This window comes from Anas platyrhynchos, chromosome 10 (assembly GCF_047663525.1).
Source record: "Anas platyrhynchos isolate ZD024472 breed Pekin duck chromosome 10, IASCAAS_PekinDuck_T2T, whole genome shotgun sequence".
NCBI classification, from domain to species: Eukaryota; Metazoa; Chordata; class Aves; order Anseriformes; family Anatidae; genus Anas; species Anas platyrhynchos.
In genome coordinates, this window is record NC_092596.1 from 21,958,367 (window position 1) to 21,977,500 (window position 19,134).

The following is a 19,134-nucleotide window of genomic DNA, read 5'->3' on the forward strand; positions in this document are numbered from 1 at the left end:
TGTGTTCTTTCTCCACAGGTAGATTGAAGAGGCCGATTGTCTTCTGATGTTGAAGGTACTTGAGATTTATCAGAATTTGAGCTAACCTACATTAAAAGCCACTTTTGTTCCACTTCTTACTGATATTCTTTGTTAAAATGCTGAACACGCACAAAACTTTACATAGACAATTGGAAAACATTTTGTAATTTTATGTGGTGCAGCGATAGACATCACTCACACTGTTTAAATTACTATTACTGGTGTCCTATTATTTGTTTACTGTTTTATAGCAGCAACAAAATGAATGCAGATGTAGCAGCAGTACTAATTCCGTGGGATTCACAGCTATCCTAATTAAATTATTTTCTTATCTTTTTTTCTTTTTTTTTTTTTTTCCAAGGGAAGTTTGCACTTGAAGTGAGTGTTTTTATCCTTTTTTCTCCTATTTGTGAAGTTGTGATCGTAGCATAAAACATTTTAAAAAAAGTCTTGATTTCCTTTTGAAGCTATAGCGAATCTGTTAAAGATATAAACAAGAATATTTAAATAGTTATTTTGCATTATTCATGTAACTGGAAAAAGATTCACTCTGGGTAGACAATTACTGTGTATTAACATCTTGCCTTAGGGCAGCTGAAATGGTTTTTAATGAGGTGTTACCAATCTTGAATATCTTTCATTTGCCACTTGACCCAACAATTTATTTTTTATTGGGTCATCCTGATTTGAAATACTTAGATTTATTGTAGAGATCCCGTTAATCATTTGCTGTATTCAAACAGAATTTTATTGGCATAAAAGGTATTTATTAAATTAATCCATATTATTCTAAATGACGATAACTAAATAGTACCCATAGAGTGAAATTCAACAGAATTTCCTGAGTGTTCAGATACAGAGCTTAAGAATCACCCTGCTAAATTAGTATTCAGGTCATGAAAACAACTAATGAGGCTTCAGACCTATAAAAGTCCACTCAAACAAACATCTGCCAGTGTTTTAGAGGATATTCTGGCCATGGCATCAGCTATGACCTGAAGGGCAGAGCAATATGAACTTAACTAAGGCAGTATTTCAGATAATTTTAGATCTAGAGACCACAGCAATAAAGAAAATAGAAGAAAAAATGTCCCTTCTTCTGGTTACCCACAGAAAACCACTGCTCAGTCACATAGCATCAGGCTGAGTAGGAACAAGATTTCCAAAGTTGCTTGTTTGGAAGGATATGGCTTGGGTACTTGAACTATATTTTGATTCATATGATTGAGTATAGTGCACCTGGTTCTACTTGGCAGATAAAATGATGTTTCTGAAAGCCTATGGCAGAAAGATGTCTGTTGATGTCCACTGAGTGGATTTTCTACACTAATTGCTTGTACAAGAAGTTACTATGTGGTAAAAGCATTTGTCATGGTACTCCTGGGCAGCAATCCTGTAGCATGGCTTGTGCTGTGAATTCACACCTTACTTTATTTCACATCAACTTCATAGAAACAAACTGCAAGAGTTAATATGGTATTTTGAATTTGGAGCAGCAGACAAAATGGCTTTCATCAGGCTTATGTCAGAACATCCTTCAGACAGCTGGCTATCACATGCATTGTTGGCTCTTACACCTTCTCTTACCTCTGCTCTTAGCTCTATAGTACAGAGCAATGCTCACAGAAAGACTAGTTTGGTTACTGGAATATATAGCCACACCGATACAGTGCTTTTCTCAAGCTAATCTTATTTTAGACAAGGTTCAGGCATCTTTACATCCTTCTTTGCTGCCACACTGATGTTCTCATGGTGCTGCAGTGGCACTGGCCTGGATGCTAATAGCAAGGCCATCAGCAGCTATAAATGACTGACAGCTCAGGAGTCCAGCAGTAAAATCCCTCAGTCCTTCACAAGACCACAGTATAGCTGACTTTGGCCTAGAGTCAGTGGCCTGGAAAGGGAGAAGAGACATAATACAATTAATTTATAAATAAATCACAGTGATCGAGAATAAGAGGTTGACCACCTCTTCGTTTCTTGTGGGAACATATGGTACACAAATATAATTCATCTTAGTGAGTGGGAGCGGTACAGGGTAAGAGGGATTCTTTCTGGCATATATACCAGTACAATGCCAGTTACTCTGCTGGAGTCTCTTTCTGCCTGTATATGTAATCTATGTTGAATTAATTTGTAGTTGGCTGAATTTCAAACACATCAGGTTTGTTTTCACGTATGTTGATGGGATTTTCTTTTGGACCAGTTTGTTATGTTAATTAGACCTCCATTTATGATAAACTGTAATGAGCCTTAGCAACACTGTGTGTGCAAGCCTGGTGGGAAATTGGCTGGATTTGAACAATTTCAACTTTTGTTGCTGCCTGGTTCTGATACATAGATTTTCCTCTTTCCCAAGTCATGGATATTCTAAATAGCAATTAGCTCTTTTCTAATTCTTCAAATGATGCTGTTGTTGTTGTTGTTGTTGAAGAATATAAAACCCAATATATTACCTTGTATTTTAAAGGAATACTTGAGGTGGTGTGGTTGTTGTTATTGTTGTTTTTGTTTGTTTGTTTTAGCTGAGAGGCTTGATGGTTTTTCAGACCTTAAAAACAGCAAATAGAAGGGGGTTTCTAATGTCATCCAGTCAAATCTCTACTTGGAGGGCAAGTATAATTATCCCAAGTACGCTGTTCTGTATTTGAGTAAGAAGAGTTATACAAACAAATCTTAAATTTTCTTTCTTTTTAGCAGAACAGGGACACACATTTTTGAATGTAAAGGAACTGCCACATCAACTACTTTACTGATCTATTTAACACCTGAGGACCATTTGATTTTTAAAAGCATTAGTCACCAGTATCTTGTGCTGATTTTACAGGGAGTCAAAGAGTGCTCAATGCGCTTGAAAATTAAGAGTGTCTAAACACTCTTAAAATTAAGTATGTCTAAACATACAAGTAAGACTCTGTCTTCAGTTTTGTTTGTTTGTTTGTTTTGTTTTTAACTTCTAATTCAGGGTTCATAGGAAAGCAAGGTCGTCAGAGACTGATACACTCATATTTTATAAGCAGACATAAAATAAAAGCAAAATCCATGTTTACTCAAATGTGATGTATCTTTAATAAACTCATTGTATATAAATACATATTTTTCCAAAATGTAGTGGGAACTTTTTACTTTTTTCTTTAACACTCACTGATGAGTGGTTGAAGGTGAACCATTTTAGTTAGTTACTTGATTATTCAGGTTGGGTGACTGAAACCCAGTGAAAGCAGTGGCCAATGGGCTTTGGTTCAGAGCTGTCTGACAGAATGGCTGACAATAAGCTACAGTTGGGGAATATCTGTAGCTTTATATAGACATAGAAAAGAACAGAGGTGAATTCTTGTGAATTCTAAACATCTAATGATAATTCCTCCTAAAATGTCACTGTGGAGAAATACAGAGAGCCTCCTCTTCATCTTATCCACCACCAAGTGATCTTGGCTAGTCAGTGAGAGCAGACAAGCTGTTGTTTCTTCACAACAAGGTGAAACTACTATTAAAAGATTTTTTAAATGTTATTCTTTTACTGGTGCTGCACATGCCCCAAGCACTTCAGCACTCCTGAGATATAAAGATAGGCCTGATCCAAAAAGCTGAGAAAGACATAAATATTTAAATTCTTCCTGTCACAAGTAGAAGTGACCTTTATGGAGCAGATAGGCTTCCTGCACCTCTCTGCAAGTAGAAGCAAAGGTGCTAGTACCATGCTTGCTCGGGCTACCAGCATGTCCACCTGTTACTTTGCTGGCAGGCAAAGTCTTGCCCTGCTTGTGCCCCAAGCTATGCAGAGCCACATGAGCATGGTCAGTGTGTGCTGAACCTCAGTGGTAACGCTGGGCCCAAGCTAATGTACCAAGGCTTTTGAAAGATTGTATTAAGTCAGTTCTGTATCACATTAAAAATATTCAGATGGTTGTTAGTCATCTAGCTGAAGAGGGGCAGAGCAAGCCTGTTTCTGTCTGTGAAATACCTTCTGCTTACCCTCTGTGTTAATACAACAACTTCAGCTGAGTTTGGCACTTGAAAGCTTTTTGCTTCAGGAGCCTGAGGCAGTAGCTGTAATTGCCAGCTCATAAGTAGCTTCCTCAAAACAAAACCTTATTTATTCTTTCTTCCACACAGCATGAGTGTTAATGATTCAGAAGTTAAGAGCAATTGCCCATTTGTTCTGCTTAGGCCTACCTTCATTTTTTCCATATAATACTACAAATTTAAGCTTATAAATGTTTTTCAACAGCTTCTATTTCTTAAATATATATATATATTTCTTTGTAGCAAAAAATGAGTGCACTGCAGAGACACCTATACAAACAGAGTCCTAACCTGGTGTGTCCATGAAGCGAAGGATAACAGTTTGTCTTCCCTCTTCCTTTTGTTTGCAGTTTACAAACATATATATATCAGTAGAATAATTTTACAGGTGTATTTAATATAACATTAATAAATATCCTTACCACCACAAGAATAAAAGCTAGACATACGTCGTTGTCCACTTTGCAGTTTTGTCCCTGAAAGCCATATATGACTAGTATTGGCTTTCTGTGATCTTCTCATATTACCTATCAAAATAACTTAAAATATTTAGTATTTTCCTGCTACATTTTGTGGAGAAAAAAAAAAAAAAAATCTAGAAGACATGGCTTAGACCCTTTTCTCAAAAGAAGTTTGCAATAAATATTCATTGTAACCTGAGGCACTGTCATTAATATTCGACCTTGGGCATTTCAGCTCTGCATACTTCCAGAGCATTTCTATAAAATAAGAATGGACTTCCATTTTCAAGAAATTCATGTATTACAACGAAACACATATTTGTGTGTATAATTATCAAAAGGATAATTACGAACTTAATTTTCAAAATCATTTGTTTATTCGGTCATTATGGTCAAAATGTGTCGTGTTGGAATATGCCTAATACTCTTCCTCCTCACTTAAAGTGAAATAGTCTGTGTAGTAACATACAGGCTTATAGAAGCCTGTGGTATTAACCAATAGAAGGCAAAGGTATTAACAAACCATTAAGCATCCCCATCTCTAAACTGCAGCTGGTTGCTCAACACCAGCTGTGATTGTTGTGAGGGTTTGGGTACCTTCAGTGCTCTGGCCAAGCAAAGCTTCATCAACTGCTGGTGGAAACCAGGCTGTAAATCCTTTTTCTACCCTAAATACATAGTTTATTTCAGACCACACCTGTTCAAGGATCACTCACATGGAGGAAACCCAAGGATATGGATCTAAGGCAAAGCCAGGACAGTGCCAGCACTCACCTGTTCACCAACTACCACCTTCTTCTGGGATTCTCCCAAAGAAGGGAGAGAACCCCCGTTGGCTGAGGAGGTAAGGGGAACCTGCAGTGTTACCTGTGTCAGCTAAACCTTCACAATGTTCTGGCAGATGGGAATGAGCTGCGGCCTATCTAATGGTCTGCTTGCTTTTCCAAAGATAAATGAATCTAAGTTTGAAAAGCAGTCCTAGAAAAGTACTTTAAATTAGACCCTGATAGCTAGTTTTCTTACTGCCCATTCTAATTATAGAACCCCTGAAAAGGACCCCTTCAAAACCCTTTATATATATATAATTGCAAGTTATATTGCAGGTAGGTTTATACATACAGCGTTCATTAACTGCAGAATCTGGTCTATAAAAAGATGACATAAATATATATAGTGATTACTACTTAAATAAATCTCTTTAAAACAAAGAGTAGGTTGCAAACTACTGAAGTCTGATTTAAACTAGTTTGCCTTAACCTATTTTGGCTGTCTTGCAAACAGATTTTAATTTCCTAATCACGTATTATCTGGTGTGCCTTTTTTTTTTCTTTCCTTGACACTGGATGAGCACAAAGGAGCAGAGTTAAAGTCTGGAAAACTTTTATATCTAGTGTGTCTTACATTTCCAGTGCTTCTGTTTTCAACCTAAATATTATTTTAACTTGTGGTGTTATTATATATTGGCTCACATAGGGGAACTGCAGAACTCTGCCTGCTGAGCATCATTAAGCACTTTGGTGCTCGGTGGGAGTTTGTTCATTAGGAGGCGTGTGTTATGAATTTTACTCTGTGTGCATCTTTGTCTGTGAGAGAAAGGGAGGGAAAATAAAGCAACGAGAAGAAAACAGAAGACAAATCATTTACACATACAAAATACCTAAATATCAATACTCCTATTTAACAGAAGCAGACAAGTGTTGCACAGAAGAAAATGAGCATCAACATGAGCACTAGGAAGAAGTCTTCTGAAACCTGTTGCTACTTCTGTTTGGAAACTTGCATTTCCTCAGATTTAATCTGTTTAGCAAAGGTCCACTTGTCTTTTGGTTTATCATTTCATTTCACTGGAGGTATTGGGCTAATCATTTAATATTCAGACATGTAAAGGTAACATTGTATAGTAGAATTTGGTTTAGTAAGTTATCTGTACTTACAAATGATTTTTACTGACAAGAACAAGAAGAATCAGGGTGTTGGATTTTTTTTTGTCCATTTTAAACATCTGAATTACTGACATTCCTGTGCAGTAAAAGTTTCAATTACTGTGCTAATAAGAATTCTTTTGACTTTTAATTTCTTTTATAAGAAGATATTCAAATTGAAAATGTTCAGTTTCATTTTGAGACTACTATAATACAATTGTAGAGGCAAAATAGTAAAATTTAAAATCATGTATAACTTTTTCAGATTTTATAATCTATAATCAAGATTTTTACAGTCGAGAATAACCTATGGAAGATTAATCCCTCATTTCATTTTACATGCCATTTATTAGGTATCAGAGGCTATGGAGCTATAGGATAGGATGCTGAGGTTCCTGGAAAAGGGTGTATTTTTAAAGATATGCAAAATGAATCGGATTTCTTTCTGAAGTATTAAAAATAATAATAAATCACTGGCTCAATTTTTATTCAAGCTAGCTTTATTCTATTGTTTTGTAATTCTGTTGGGTTCCCTGCTTATTTACATCTGTATGGATGAGAAGAAAATCAGGCTCAGTGCTTTGCAAATGGTTTTTCAATACAGATGCAGTATACCAATGCAGTATACCTTCTCAGCATGTGATATCCATAAGACTTTCAAACATACTTATTTTAACTTACTATGGTATGCATATGTAAGATAGCATTTTTCCCTTGTTATGTGTATTTTGAAGGAGATATTATTGAAGGAGATAAATATGGAAAATAGATGCTATCTGTTCCTTTAAATTCTCTCTCTAAATATTTTTTTTTCCTGTATGAAAGTAGCAAGAGCTTAAGCAACTCCTGCTGTCTTGTTGTTCGACATCCACTACTGCCCATCTGCCTATTGATTGGTAGGAAACTCCAAATGGGAATTTCATCTCATTAATCATGTCACATCACAGGGATTAGGACAAAAAAAAATCCTTTATGCTTCACAGCAGCCATCAAATGCCCAGTAAGACAAGTGAACGAATATGATATGGATAGAATATCTTCCCACTAATTAAAGGTCATCTGCTAAAAACTGTGAGTCAGACTTGGTCAGAGTGTCTAAGTCTGCACATACTCTTTGCACAGAAACTGTGCAAAATGAAAGGAGCAGTGAAAATGTATTTATAATTCAAATGTTAGCATAGCCTGAGAATAAAACACATCCATTACGGAACACTATAGTGACAGTACTTGCAATAGTAGTTCTCCCTGAATAGTTACTTGCAAAACCCAGTTCCATTGATTCTCTTATTCCCTCTCACATCATCATTAATATCCATCCACATGGCATTTCCCCACTGGTATGCTCTGTAATCCTCTTACACCACCATCAAATTGTTACTGTTCTACTCATAACCCACATAATCTGCATTATAAGATACTAGGATTTTTCTAAGCCTGTTTGGTACTGTAATGAGCAAGAAAAAGCAATTAAAATTGCTAAGATGTGACTGAGCAGGTGAGGTGAGGTTTCCTTACAGTTAGGGCACCGTGGCAGATGAGAGGGACACACACAGCCTTGGAAGAAAGCCAACTTATTAATGGAATTTGACCATGCAAAACTTGTTGAAATCCCTCTAGAACATCAAATGCCACATTATAATATCTTTACTGAGGTCCCTGCCATTCCCAGGAAATCTTTAATTCCCTTTTTAGAGTATGATTTTTCAGTAATACTTCCCAAAGCAAGATTTGTGGGATGCGTTTTGCTTTGCATTTATGTTTTCCTTTGTCCCTGTACTGAAAGCTCTCATGAGTTAAAAACAAGTAGGTGGCTTTCCTTTTTGGTTGGAAAGAAACCTTCAGGGAATTAAGGTTTATTTTGACAGAACTAAACTAATTATTTGTTGCTTTTAAGCTGATAAACAATCATAAAGTCATAGAGATTTTGTCCCTGAAATCACTGCTTACAACATCATATTTAAAATCTTAGAGGTCATTTTAGTTATGCTAAAGACTTGAAATGGAGGTTAGATGATAATACAGATATAGTTTTAATTAAGAGACTTGGAAATGTGGTGAAAAAGTAACATAAGTTTTCTTGCTTTCTAAAGCACGGAGTATAATACTGTATATTGCCAGTATATGAACTGACAAGATACGGAAATTCTTATGATTTATTATTTGCATTTTGAATGCATTTATGAGCCTGCTTTTTTTTTTTTTTTTTTTTGCATCATTTTGTAAGATTCCAGCAAATGATTGTATCTCTGAGCATGTTATCCTGAAGAGAGAAATTGCTTATCAGTGTTTACAATTATTAATTTTACAGAGTTCATGACGTTAGCAGAAAGATCAGAATTTTTCCATTCACCTTCATGCTCAGAGGAAGTTCATGCTGAAGTCTGTATTACACCAGAAATACAAGCATCCATATATTTGAGATTTCCAAATTTCTAGGTAAAAGACAGCAACGACAGCAGACAAATGTTTGAATCTTAGCAGTATTCCTCTGAGTAGACTTATTTTTTTTTTCCAGGCTTGTACAAGTTAATAGTAAAAAAATCACTATTCATACATTTTCAGAGACTTTCAGGGACCGTCAGTAAAGCTTTTAATATTTGCAACATATTGTGTTTCGCTAGACTTGTTCTAGCAAATATGTGTCCCAATGTAAGTGATTTTTTTTTAGAAAGGTTAAATTTGAGGTAGATAAATTTTGTGTAAAATTTCAATTTTAATAGTAGGTATTTTTTTACCCTTGGTAAGGAGATGCATGATGCATCTAACCATAATGAGTAACACTAGTAATTCTCCCTGTATCATACAGTGTGCTTTAAAACAAGAGACAGAATGACTGAGTTTTATATATACTGAGGATGAATAAGGATATGCAAAGACATAAAAGCTTTTTTTCTTTTTTGAGGGCATGTCTCTATATATGTATACAGCATCATGTTCAATGTCCAGACTTGTTCAGAACAAGCTGATATGTCAATTCACCATAGCAAATATATTAAGATATTATAAGATATTATCTCAATACGTAAGATATTGCCAGTAGTTGTTGAGCACATCATTAAGGCATTTTGGCAGGGCTAGATAGTGTGGTTGGAGAACACGGATATAACCACACAGCAGGGATCGTCCTCTGGTGCTCACATGCTATTGTCTGCACTCCTGCTGCTCTTCACAGTTGAGCCCAATGGGTTCCTAAAACAGAAGGTCGACGTACTGTGTGATGAAGATATACGTCCTTGCAGTCTTTGAATTTTGATCTTATAAAGCTGTCAATACCAGTTACTTCCTTACATAGTGACAGTCAATCACCTCAAGTCTGACAAATATTGAATAATCTACTCAACCTTTTGCCATTCGGAGGCAAGCTGACAAATCTTTCTTCTTGGCTATCTTGTTTGTAACAACTTTTCTGACCAAAGAACAACACTTTTTCTTCAGAAAACAGAAATCTTCATCCCAAACTTCTTAAAACATTCAGCAAGCAAGTCAGCACATGTGCAGGAGCCCTTACAGTTTCACATGGCAAATTTCCCACTTTTCTTTTCAAGCAGTTATTTTACATTTATCTTACAGTGAGAGAACAGCCATACAATAGGCTTGATACCTAAACATTGTAGTATGGTACTGCATTCAGAAAAACAGATTTGAATGAACTGTGAGGCATTTCCATTACTTCTGTAAAATAAAACACATTATGTAACATCAGTACCTTTGAAATGCAGAGAAATACCATGCTAAAACCAGCTACTGTGATGTTAAGATAAAAAATATCCTATATCTGCCCAGCAGGACAAGGAGAATACATTTTATGTGTTGCTTGCACTCTCATTTGCTCCTTGTCAAAATTACCGTGGGTTAAGAGTTAATAAACTCTTTAGTTTCTTTAAGTTACAGGTTGCATTTCCTGTTCACAGCCCTAATAGCCTCCGTCAGGTTAAAGGCATACTATTACGGTATGTAAAGGTGCACTGTGATGACATGCCACTATATATAGTGCTGCAGATCATGCAGTGAAGTGTGTGGGCAAGGAGGCAGCCCTCTGAGCTGTCCCATGAAGGTGGGACCTGAGGAGGGGTGGTGGTACCGTGGAGCAGAGCAGGCCTAGCAGTGTGTAGGCCTCATGGCCTGGTAACCACCAGCTGCCACGTCTGCACGGGGGTTATCCAGACAAGTGGCATGTTTGCACCTGCATTCCTCCAAGTTCATTCTGTTTTGAAAAAGGAAGAAATAACTTGTGTTCAAATATTTATTTTTCTTGATGTTTCTAACTGTGAATATTTAGTGTTGATGTCCAGACTTCTCTTATCTGAGATGTCGTTATCAGCTTTCTTCACATTCCTACCCAGGTCTGGTACCATTTTAAACAAGAACAGTCCCTTTTTCATAGAAATTATGGGAGAATCCAAAACAAAAAAGGTTGTTAGTGAGATGGGAACAATCTCTCCAGATACCCTCCTTCATAGCATGTATTGATTTCTAGTGTTTTATGGTAAGCAAAAGTTTAACAACCATAATTTTATGAAAATGACAATTGAAGAGGACATCTGGTGAGAATTCATTTATGCCTTTTTACATTTTTAACAACCTGGCTATTTTTATTCTTCTCATCCTCTCAAAGGGAGTACAATGTAATGAAGCATGGAGCTGGAACTAGGCCACACCTCAGCTGGAAAATGTCAAATTCTATTATGCCACCCTCAAAAGCATAAATCATAGCTGCACATTTTTTAAAGGTAGAAAAACGGGAGGGAACAATATAAAACATTTATCTGAATTTATGCAGATATAACACATAATGGTTGTGTGGGTTATCACTTATATAAAAAAATACCAAAATATTTAAAGGCTAAAATCTATGATACATAGTCTCTTATCTTTGCTGAAGAACCCTTCTAAACATCATGCACTTTTTTGCATTTAATTTTTCCTGATGTTAGCTAACAAACTAACCTGCTTACTGTCAAGAACTACTAGTTGTTTTGTTGCTTGAAACATTAGTTTCATATATGAAATATTTTAATGGTCTGAAGAATGTATCAGACTAGTATAATATCCTGGATTCCACACTTTCCTTCTGGGGAGGAAGAGTCTGTCTTTTTGGTGCAGCAATAGCACAGTTCATAGCTATTCAAACAACTGAATAGCATTTACTAAGTAAGCATTTAGGAGGAGGATAGAAGACTAACAGACCCTCACTCTTCCTGTTCACCCTCACTCTTCCTGTTTTCTTCAATATTCCTTTTATTCCAAGAGGACTGAATTATCTGACTCTAGTCACAATAAGTTTCTGTCTTTCTGGATAAGTTCTGTAGCTTTCCTTTTGACAACACCATTTTTTAAGTGTGTTTAGTATGTTATGACATTCATACATGTGGCTATATGACAATTTATGTGGACTGCTGGTATCCTACAAGAGCATGTGATTATATACCTCTGTCAGAAATTTTTTGTTTGCCACTTAGCCTGTAGCAGATGAGTTGTTAGCAGCTGGCACTTGGACTCAGTCTTGGACTGTGTTGTTAAAACACAGACTTATACAATCTAAGGCTACTTGCCTCTCTGAACTCTTTTGTCTAGCCAGCTTCCAAAATACATATCAGGCTGATTATAGTGAACAGATTATTGTAGATTTACTGTAAAACAAATAGGCTACATTCATCATTATGTAAGTGACTACAAGGTGGCATGGACCCAAACTCAATCGCACTGCTACCACCTGAAAGCTCTTACTGTACTAAAACACTTACTGTACACATCATATAATTTATTATCTAGTAAATATTTTCATAATTTGAAGTGCAATTTATACTTCTACAGTTTCTGAGACCTTGGTTAAATCTCTTCAGGGCTTTAGATTCAGGACATGGTGCAGTCTGTGGTGGTCTCCAGTTCCTAGAGGTATTTGTTCTCTTGGACCTGGCTCAGTACAGCCAATTTTCAGTTTAGTAGAAACTGCCACTTTGTTGGAAGAGCAGAGGTGACAATTGCACCTATTGCTTTGACCAACATTCCTGGCATCATAGGCCCAAACCAATAAGTACATGTACTCTGAAGTTAAGGCCAAACTTGTAAGTCTGACATGAATTTTATTTAAACGCAGACTAGAAGGTGGAGGAGTTGGGTGTGCTACTGAGCCAGCTTGGCTGAGGACAAGCATTGCAGAATTCAGCGTCTGCTGGTGTTTCTCTGCTGTTGAAAGCATAAGCCCCTGTATCGCATCGCAGGAGGCCATCCAGGAAGCAATAAAGGTTTCTATTGTCACATGAACAGATTCATCTGAAATTCTTAATCTTGGATTTGAATCTAAAAGGAGTGCCGACTGCTCAGAATGGTCTCAGAAAAACCTTGCATGAGATGGGGCAAGAAGGCAGAGAATTTGCTCTGCTAAGTGATATTTCTGTCAACTAATATTTATGTATATAAACAATACCAACTTTTCATTTTCTTCACTGAGAAAGCTGTACTGTCTTTTACTGCTTATTAGAGAAAGATCTGATACCAATTTGTATTACTGTTATTTAACCTCACTGTGTATCACGTGTTTCCAGCTTGTATCCAAATGATGTTTTTGTACACTAGATGTTTTAGTGTTAGATATTTGAAATCTCTTTTCTTACTGATTTAATCTCTTTGGCTTTAAATAGTCTGTCCAAATCACTGTGGAATGGATCAAAAGAGGAGCACTCAGCTTATGCTGAAGTTTAAGAAGCTATTCTTAAGAGTTATTATAAAGAGTTAAGCTATTCATAACTGTTTATGAAGCTATTCTTAGGCTGCAGGATGGCAAGTGGTAGTTGAAGATTTAAAGTTAAAGGCAAATAGTTTAAGAATGTTGTGGTTTGTTATGCAAGGTTTCAGCAGCAGTAGTATGTTCCTTTTCTTCGTGACTGCTGCTTCATGCATACGGTACATATCCAGCTTAGTTTGGACAACAAACCCATCTGTGATGGTCACTCTGTGAAATAGATCAAGAAACCATTTGGCTTTAAAAGATGCCGAGGAATTAAAAAAAAAAAAGTCAGGGCAGTTCCCTGAGGAAGCCGAGCAGTCCCAGCTCTGCCCCCAAAGCAGTGGGCATAGCTCGGGGCAGAGCAGGAAGGCACCATCAGCACGAGAGCTGCCAGGTAGAAACTTGGCCTGGCCTCACCTTCCACTCCTATGTGTCAGGAGCTCAGGCTCACAGAGGAACCTTTCCTTTGCCTCCAGGTGTTCAAAGTTAGGACAGGGGCAGTGTTCCTTGTTGCCTGCATGCTCCTGGTAGCAGAGCCTGCTTCCCAGCACAGGGCTGTGGCAAGGTGGAAGCCCAGCCTCAGGTAAAAGAGGCATTTGGTGTCTGAAACTGCCTCTAGAGTTCATTTTGTTCCCTCAAATGAAGAAATTACAATCATGAATAGCAAAACAGAATATGTGGGTGTGCTAATGATTTATAATCACCAGGTAAATGCTACCCATGTGCCACCAAGTGCGTGGTGCTTGCCAGCTCTGCTCTTGCTGCTGGGGGACACTGTGCTCCCCGGGTTGAGTGGGATAGGTCCAGGAGGAGAGCAGAGCATCGCTGCAGGATTTAACTGGTTTGCTTTGCAGACAGCTTTTAGCAGTCTGTAAAGTGTTAATGTTCAGTGTCTTTTGCTCAGCCATAGATAGACATACTAGTGCAAGTTTTCAGCTATCCACTAACACTTAGTTTAGAACTCAGCAAAAATTTTTTTCAGTGTTTGAGTAGACATTTGGCAATGTGTGAAGTGTCAGATGAGTGTTGGTGAATTTGAGAACGGGGGTGAATGTTTATATCAGGGAAGGAGAATATATTCACAGTAGAAAGCACTCAACCTGAGACCGGAGGTACCTGAAATAAAGTAGCTTTAAACTAGTATATTCCAATTACATTAAAAGCTAAAGCTGAACTTGCCCTGCACAGCTGACACTTTACCGACTCGATAACAAATATTGAAATCTAGCATCAAGGGACTAGCTGCATGCTTGAGACTTAATCAATATAAACTGAATACAGTAAAGGTTTAAACTGTGGCCTAAACATAACATACGGAGGGAGAACGTGGCTGAAAAGCCCTCTCTGAAAGTGCCAGCTGCTAGCATTCAGTGGAGCAGACACCTCTGCCAGCCTCAGTGGTCCTGCTCCCAGGGAGCCCCAGTCCTTCATCCACCCAGGTGCCCACGCCAACACGATGGCATTGGAAGTGAAGCGTGTGTGAGGTGCTCCTGCGTTGCTTTCCAAGGTGCAGCCTCGATGCATAGCCCTCTGCTGCTGTGCATTGTGCTGTGGAGAAGGGCACAGGTGCAAGTGCTCAGTTTTCTAATGCCTGTGGGACATAGGCCCTTCCCTATAGATCTTCATCTAAATGATAAAAGACTTGGTAAATGTAAAATGTTAGTCACTGGACTATTGTTACGGAATTTCCCTATTAGATTTATCGCTGCTTCTATTAATTCCAATTAGTCTATTAATTTATCCTCTATTAATTTATCAGAGCTTTCTGGGTGGTGGTTTTTTTTTTGGTGGTGGGGGGAGTGTTTTGTGGTTTTTTTTTTGTTTTTTTTTTGTTTTTTTTGCTTCATCTGCAAAGTGCTCAATGTCGACAATGACGGAAACCTCACAGGAAGCATTGACAAGGCTTGAAAAATAATTCTGAAGCCCTTGTGTTGCTAAGGAAGTCTCATCAGTAGAACCAACAATTTGAGATTGTTTTCTCAGCAGCAGATGAGATAAATGAGAACTATTTCCAGATTCAGTAATTCTGAAATCTGAAGGAAAGATCTTATCGGTTTGCTGGCCACCCTGAATAGAATACATCAAGAAAGATTAATAGGAAACAGGGATACCTGTTTTGCTTTATAGGGGAAAAAAAAAAAAAAAAAAAAGTTGCTTTTGCCTGCTCTATTGCATTAAATATAAAATCAAAGCGTTATTTTACTCATTTATCATTACATACTGTTAGAATGAGCAAATTTTTCATGAAAAGAAAAACAGGCCAAATTTATTAAATTATAAAAGAACCTGTATAAGGTTTGAAATGCTGGCAATGTTGTAATGTATGCTTGAGTATCTTCCAAATTTGTCCCAGTGGACACAGGAATCTCTCAGGAAAACTTTATTTACGGAATATCAATCTAAGTTGCAGATGTATAAAAGAGTTTTCTGTTTCAGCAGCTGCAAAATATTACTGTTTTAAGATTGAGCACCCTCAAATGTATGACAAATGTTTTTAACAGTTGAATAAATAGAATTAATGTGAACCCAAAAGCCTAGGTCTAAATACAAACAAACACCAACCTTTGGCTCTTCCCTGTCTATAGCAAACTCTCATTATGTTTATTAAATGTGAAGTACTCTGTACCACTTCCATAAGAGCAGGACTGGGACCTTGGAGCAATAGTGGCAGGTGATATTTTACTGTAGCTGTAGCGTACTTGAACCATCCAAGGGGAATACATGACACATATCTTTGTAGCTCAATTTAGTGTGCCTGGTTAGACAAGCACAAGTGTTCAAGTGCAGTACATTTTCAGTATGTAGATATTTGTGTTACAGTACATATTTAGAAGCTCATAGGAGTGTATGAAATCTTTTTGATAGATCATCAAAATGTGTAGAATACTACTTGAGAAAAAATCCGCATTTTTTAAAATCATCAGGTTAGTCAAGCTGCAACTAAACAAAAACATATTTAGGTATTGATAGTTACTGAATGATGATATCTATTGCTCAATGAATAATCTATAATTCTGTATTAAAATTATAATCTTTTAAAATTTTAACTTCAAATCTTTCCTGTATACAATACTATTAATCATAATCGTGTTGTAGCAGTAATTAATTTTGTATGCTTTTCATCATTTAGGGATTTTAAAAGTACACTTGACTGAGTTACAAATAAAGCCTCCACAGATGAGAAATGTTCCACTTGTATCATGTGGTTCTGGTTTGAAGATTTCTCATTTAGGGAGGAGGGAGCTATTTTTTCTTTTGCCAATAAAAATAGATCACATCTATTTTTGGACTCTGAACACAATCTACTTTTTTAATTCTCAGAGAGTGACTATGATTCGCTGAATATATTTCCGAAGTTTGAGCTTTAACAGCGTAAAGATACTGTCCAGCTCCTCAGCTGGGGGAAATCAGCATAACTTCCCTGGTCTTTGATAAGCTGACCTTATTGAAGATCTCCCTTTTGCTTTCAGGCATTTCTGCTTTTCTGATGCTTTGGTTTTCCTTTGCTTTTTCTTGCCTTTCTGGAGTAGTTCGAGACTATGAATCCATGAACGTCTGCATTATTTGTGGAAAAACTCATTTGCTACTGACTTCCCCTACTACTGACTAGTTTTCGATTTTGTCATATGTTGTCATATAAAGAAAAAATGATGTAAGGTAATACGTACATACCTTTAATAAGTTAATACTAAATCATTCAAATTCTCAGTTTTCTGCACAGGCTGCTAGAGGAATAGATTTAATGGATCTACAAAGAACAGCTTTGCTACATTGCTTATATGTTCTCATCTGGCAGAGCATTGCATCATTTAGAAAAAGCCCTGTATTGTGGGTAGACCTTGTCTACTGAAGAGATACTGCTTTGTAGGAATGAGTGCTTTGGTTGTGGGGGAGTCTATGTGTATCTTCTGTATAAGTGTTTCTTTATATATTTTGAGACACAATGCCTAAGAATACAGCACAGAATATGATAATGCTAAATACAGAAAACGATGTTTGACTATGATCTGTATTTTTAATCTCATTTCAGGAGAATGCCAAAACCAAACTTCAGCAGTCAAATCCATCTGTATTATTCCTCATGACAGTATAAAATAGTGAGACAGTTCCACAAACTAGATTAAGAATCATAGTTTATATTGCAACATAAAATTGCTGAAATTGTGTAGAAATCTGTATTGTGGATCATAAATTAATGCAAAAACTCCAAGCTATTTTTTTCACTTTGTCTGTTTAAGCTACTGGGCAAGTTGTTGCATGAATAAATATATTTTGTTCCTCTGAAACTGTGTAATATTAAATGCTGTGTTGTTGGCATAAAATATAAGTTGATCAGACAGACAAAGATTATTATTCTGACAACAGCATACACAAGGGGATCATTGTACATTGAATTTCAGTGTGTAATATGGTATAAATCTTCATGAGATGCTCAACTTTTATTGGCTGCACAGAAGGTGCTTTTCCTTATTAAATATGGGAGATGGTCCCAGGGGATTTTTTAAAAAAATATCTTTATCCATTTTTTGCTTCTAGTCTGGGCCCTGGAAGGCTGACAGATACAGCTGGGTAAGCATTTCTCGTTTGAACACTTGACTACAGGCAGTCGTGCTTTAGCACTCGAGCCCCTGTAATGTTTTACCTTGGCAGAAATTGTCAAATCCTACACAAACTCCACCTTTCCCATTCCATAAATGGATGAAATGGATGTGTGTGAGCTCCATCTACATCCTGTAGGACAAAAAAATAGCTTAATTTTGCAAAAGATTACCAGTGAAGCACTAAAATGATAGCTGCTTGGATTCTGCACTTGTGTTGTTCCTTGCTGTCATTGACTACCAGGGCACTGATAGGCACCCTCACTGCTGTGCCCTGCACAAAATGAAGGAGCATGGGCACCAAGTAAGATGCCCTCATCTTGAACTTCTTGAATTTAAACTATTTGGATTATGTTGCTGGCCAAAGCCAGTATACTATCTCTTTGTTAAACATAAGTGATTGGGAGAGTGCTGTAAATAGATAAACATAGCTCCCTAAGGTAGTCAACCTAGTCCAGCTTTACACAGAGTATTAGCAGTACCATGCCAATTACCTAAGTGCCCAGCTGACAAACTGAAGTTTAAAATTAAACATTGTGTGTGGGCAAATCCAATGCAAAAGCTTTTGTAACAGAAAGCATGCTAGATTGTTAGGCCAAACTGAGAGTTCTAAGGATATAGTGCAAACCTGAACGCTTTGCTCCAGTTAATAGTGAATAAAATACCAATGGATTCACTGAAATTGAAACAGTAGAGCCACCCTACGTGAAAACCTTAGCTACTCAACTACAGAGTGATGGTTTTGCTTACACTGAGTTAGTGGAAATCTTAAAAACAGTGAATTTTATGTTATCTTACTTCTTCCACCTTTATTAGGCAGGTAAGTACTAATCAATTAGGAAGACTATGGACAAAGAGATTTACTTCATTCTGAATTGATGAAACGGACATCCCTCCATAGATTTCAATGTTAAATGGAACAAGTCACTTATTTAATCTCAGTTTCTCCAATGAAAACAAGGTAGAGCACCAATGTGATGGTCATTGAAGACACGCACATCTATATTTTATATATGCATACATACATGTCTCATTATCCCAGAGTGGCTAAGGTCACTGGTGAGGAAGGCTCACTACGCTCAGACCTGATGCATGTGTCCTTTCTTTAGGTCAGACAAATTCAGGGCTCATTGCTAGAATGCCAAATACTTAACTACTTTTTTTTTCAAAATTATTGTTCTTCATTATGAGAAGTTGTCAGTTGTGATATTTCAGACCCTTTTAGAGCCCATATGAAAAGAATTGCCAATAAAACTCAGATGTACTTTTTTTTTCTTTCCTTTTTTTTTTTTTCAATTAATAACATCAAAGTCTGAGCAGCTGCCTAAAATCTTTTTTTTTTTTTTTTTTTATCCAGGTACTTTCTGTTACAGCTTTAT

At 36.9% G+C, this 19,134-nt stretch overlaps 1 long non-coding RNA gene across 6 annotated transcripts in view; it reads left to right on the forward strand.

Moving 5' to 3' along the window:
• The window catches only part of LOC106014542 (uncharacterized), a 144,517-nt gene that overhangs the window by 113,639 nt on the left and 11,744 nt on the right, over nucleotides 1-19,134 (forward strand). For 3 of the 6 annotated variants that reach the window (XR_011811649.1, XR_011811647.1, XR_011811648.1), the window contains one exon: nucleotides 19-55. The exons of the other annotated variants lie outside the window; for them this stretch is intronic. This is a non-coding gene — a long non-coding RNA (uncharacterized lncRNA). The remainder of the gene's footprint in view (nucleotides 1-18; nucleotides 56-19,134) is intronic. 6 annotated transcript variants of the gene reach the window in all.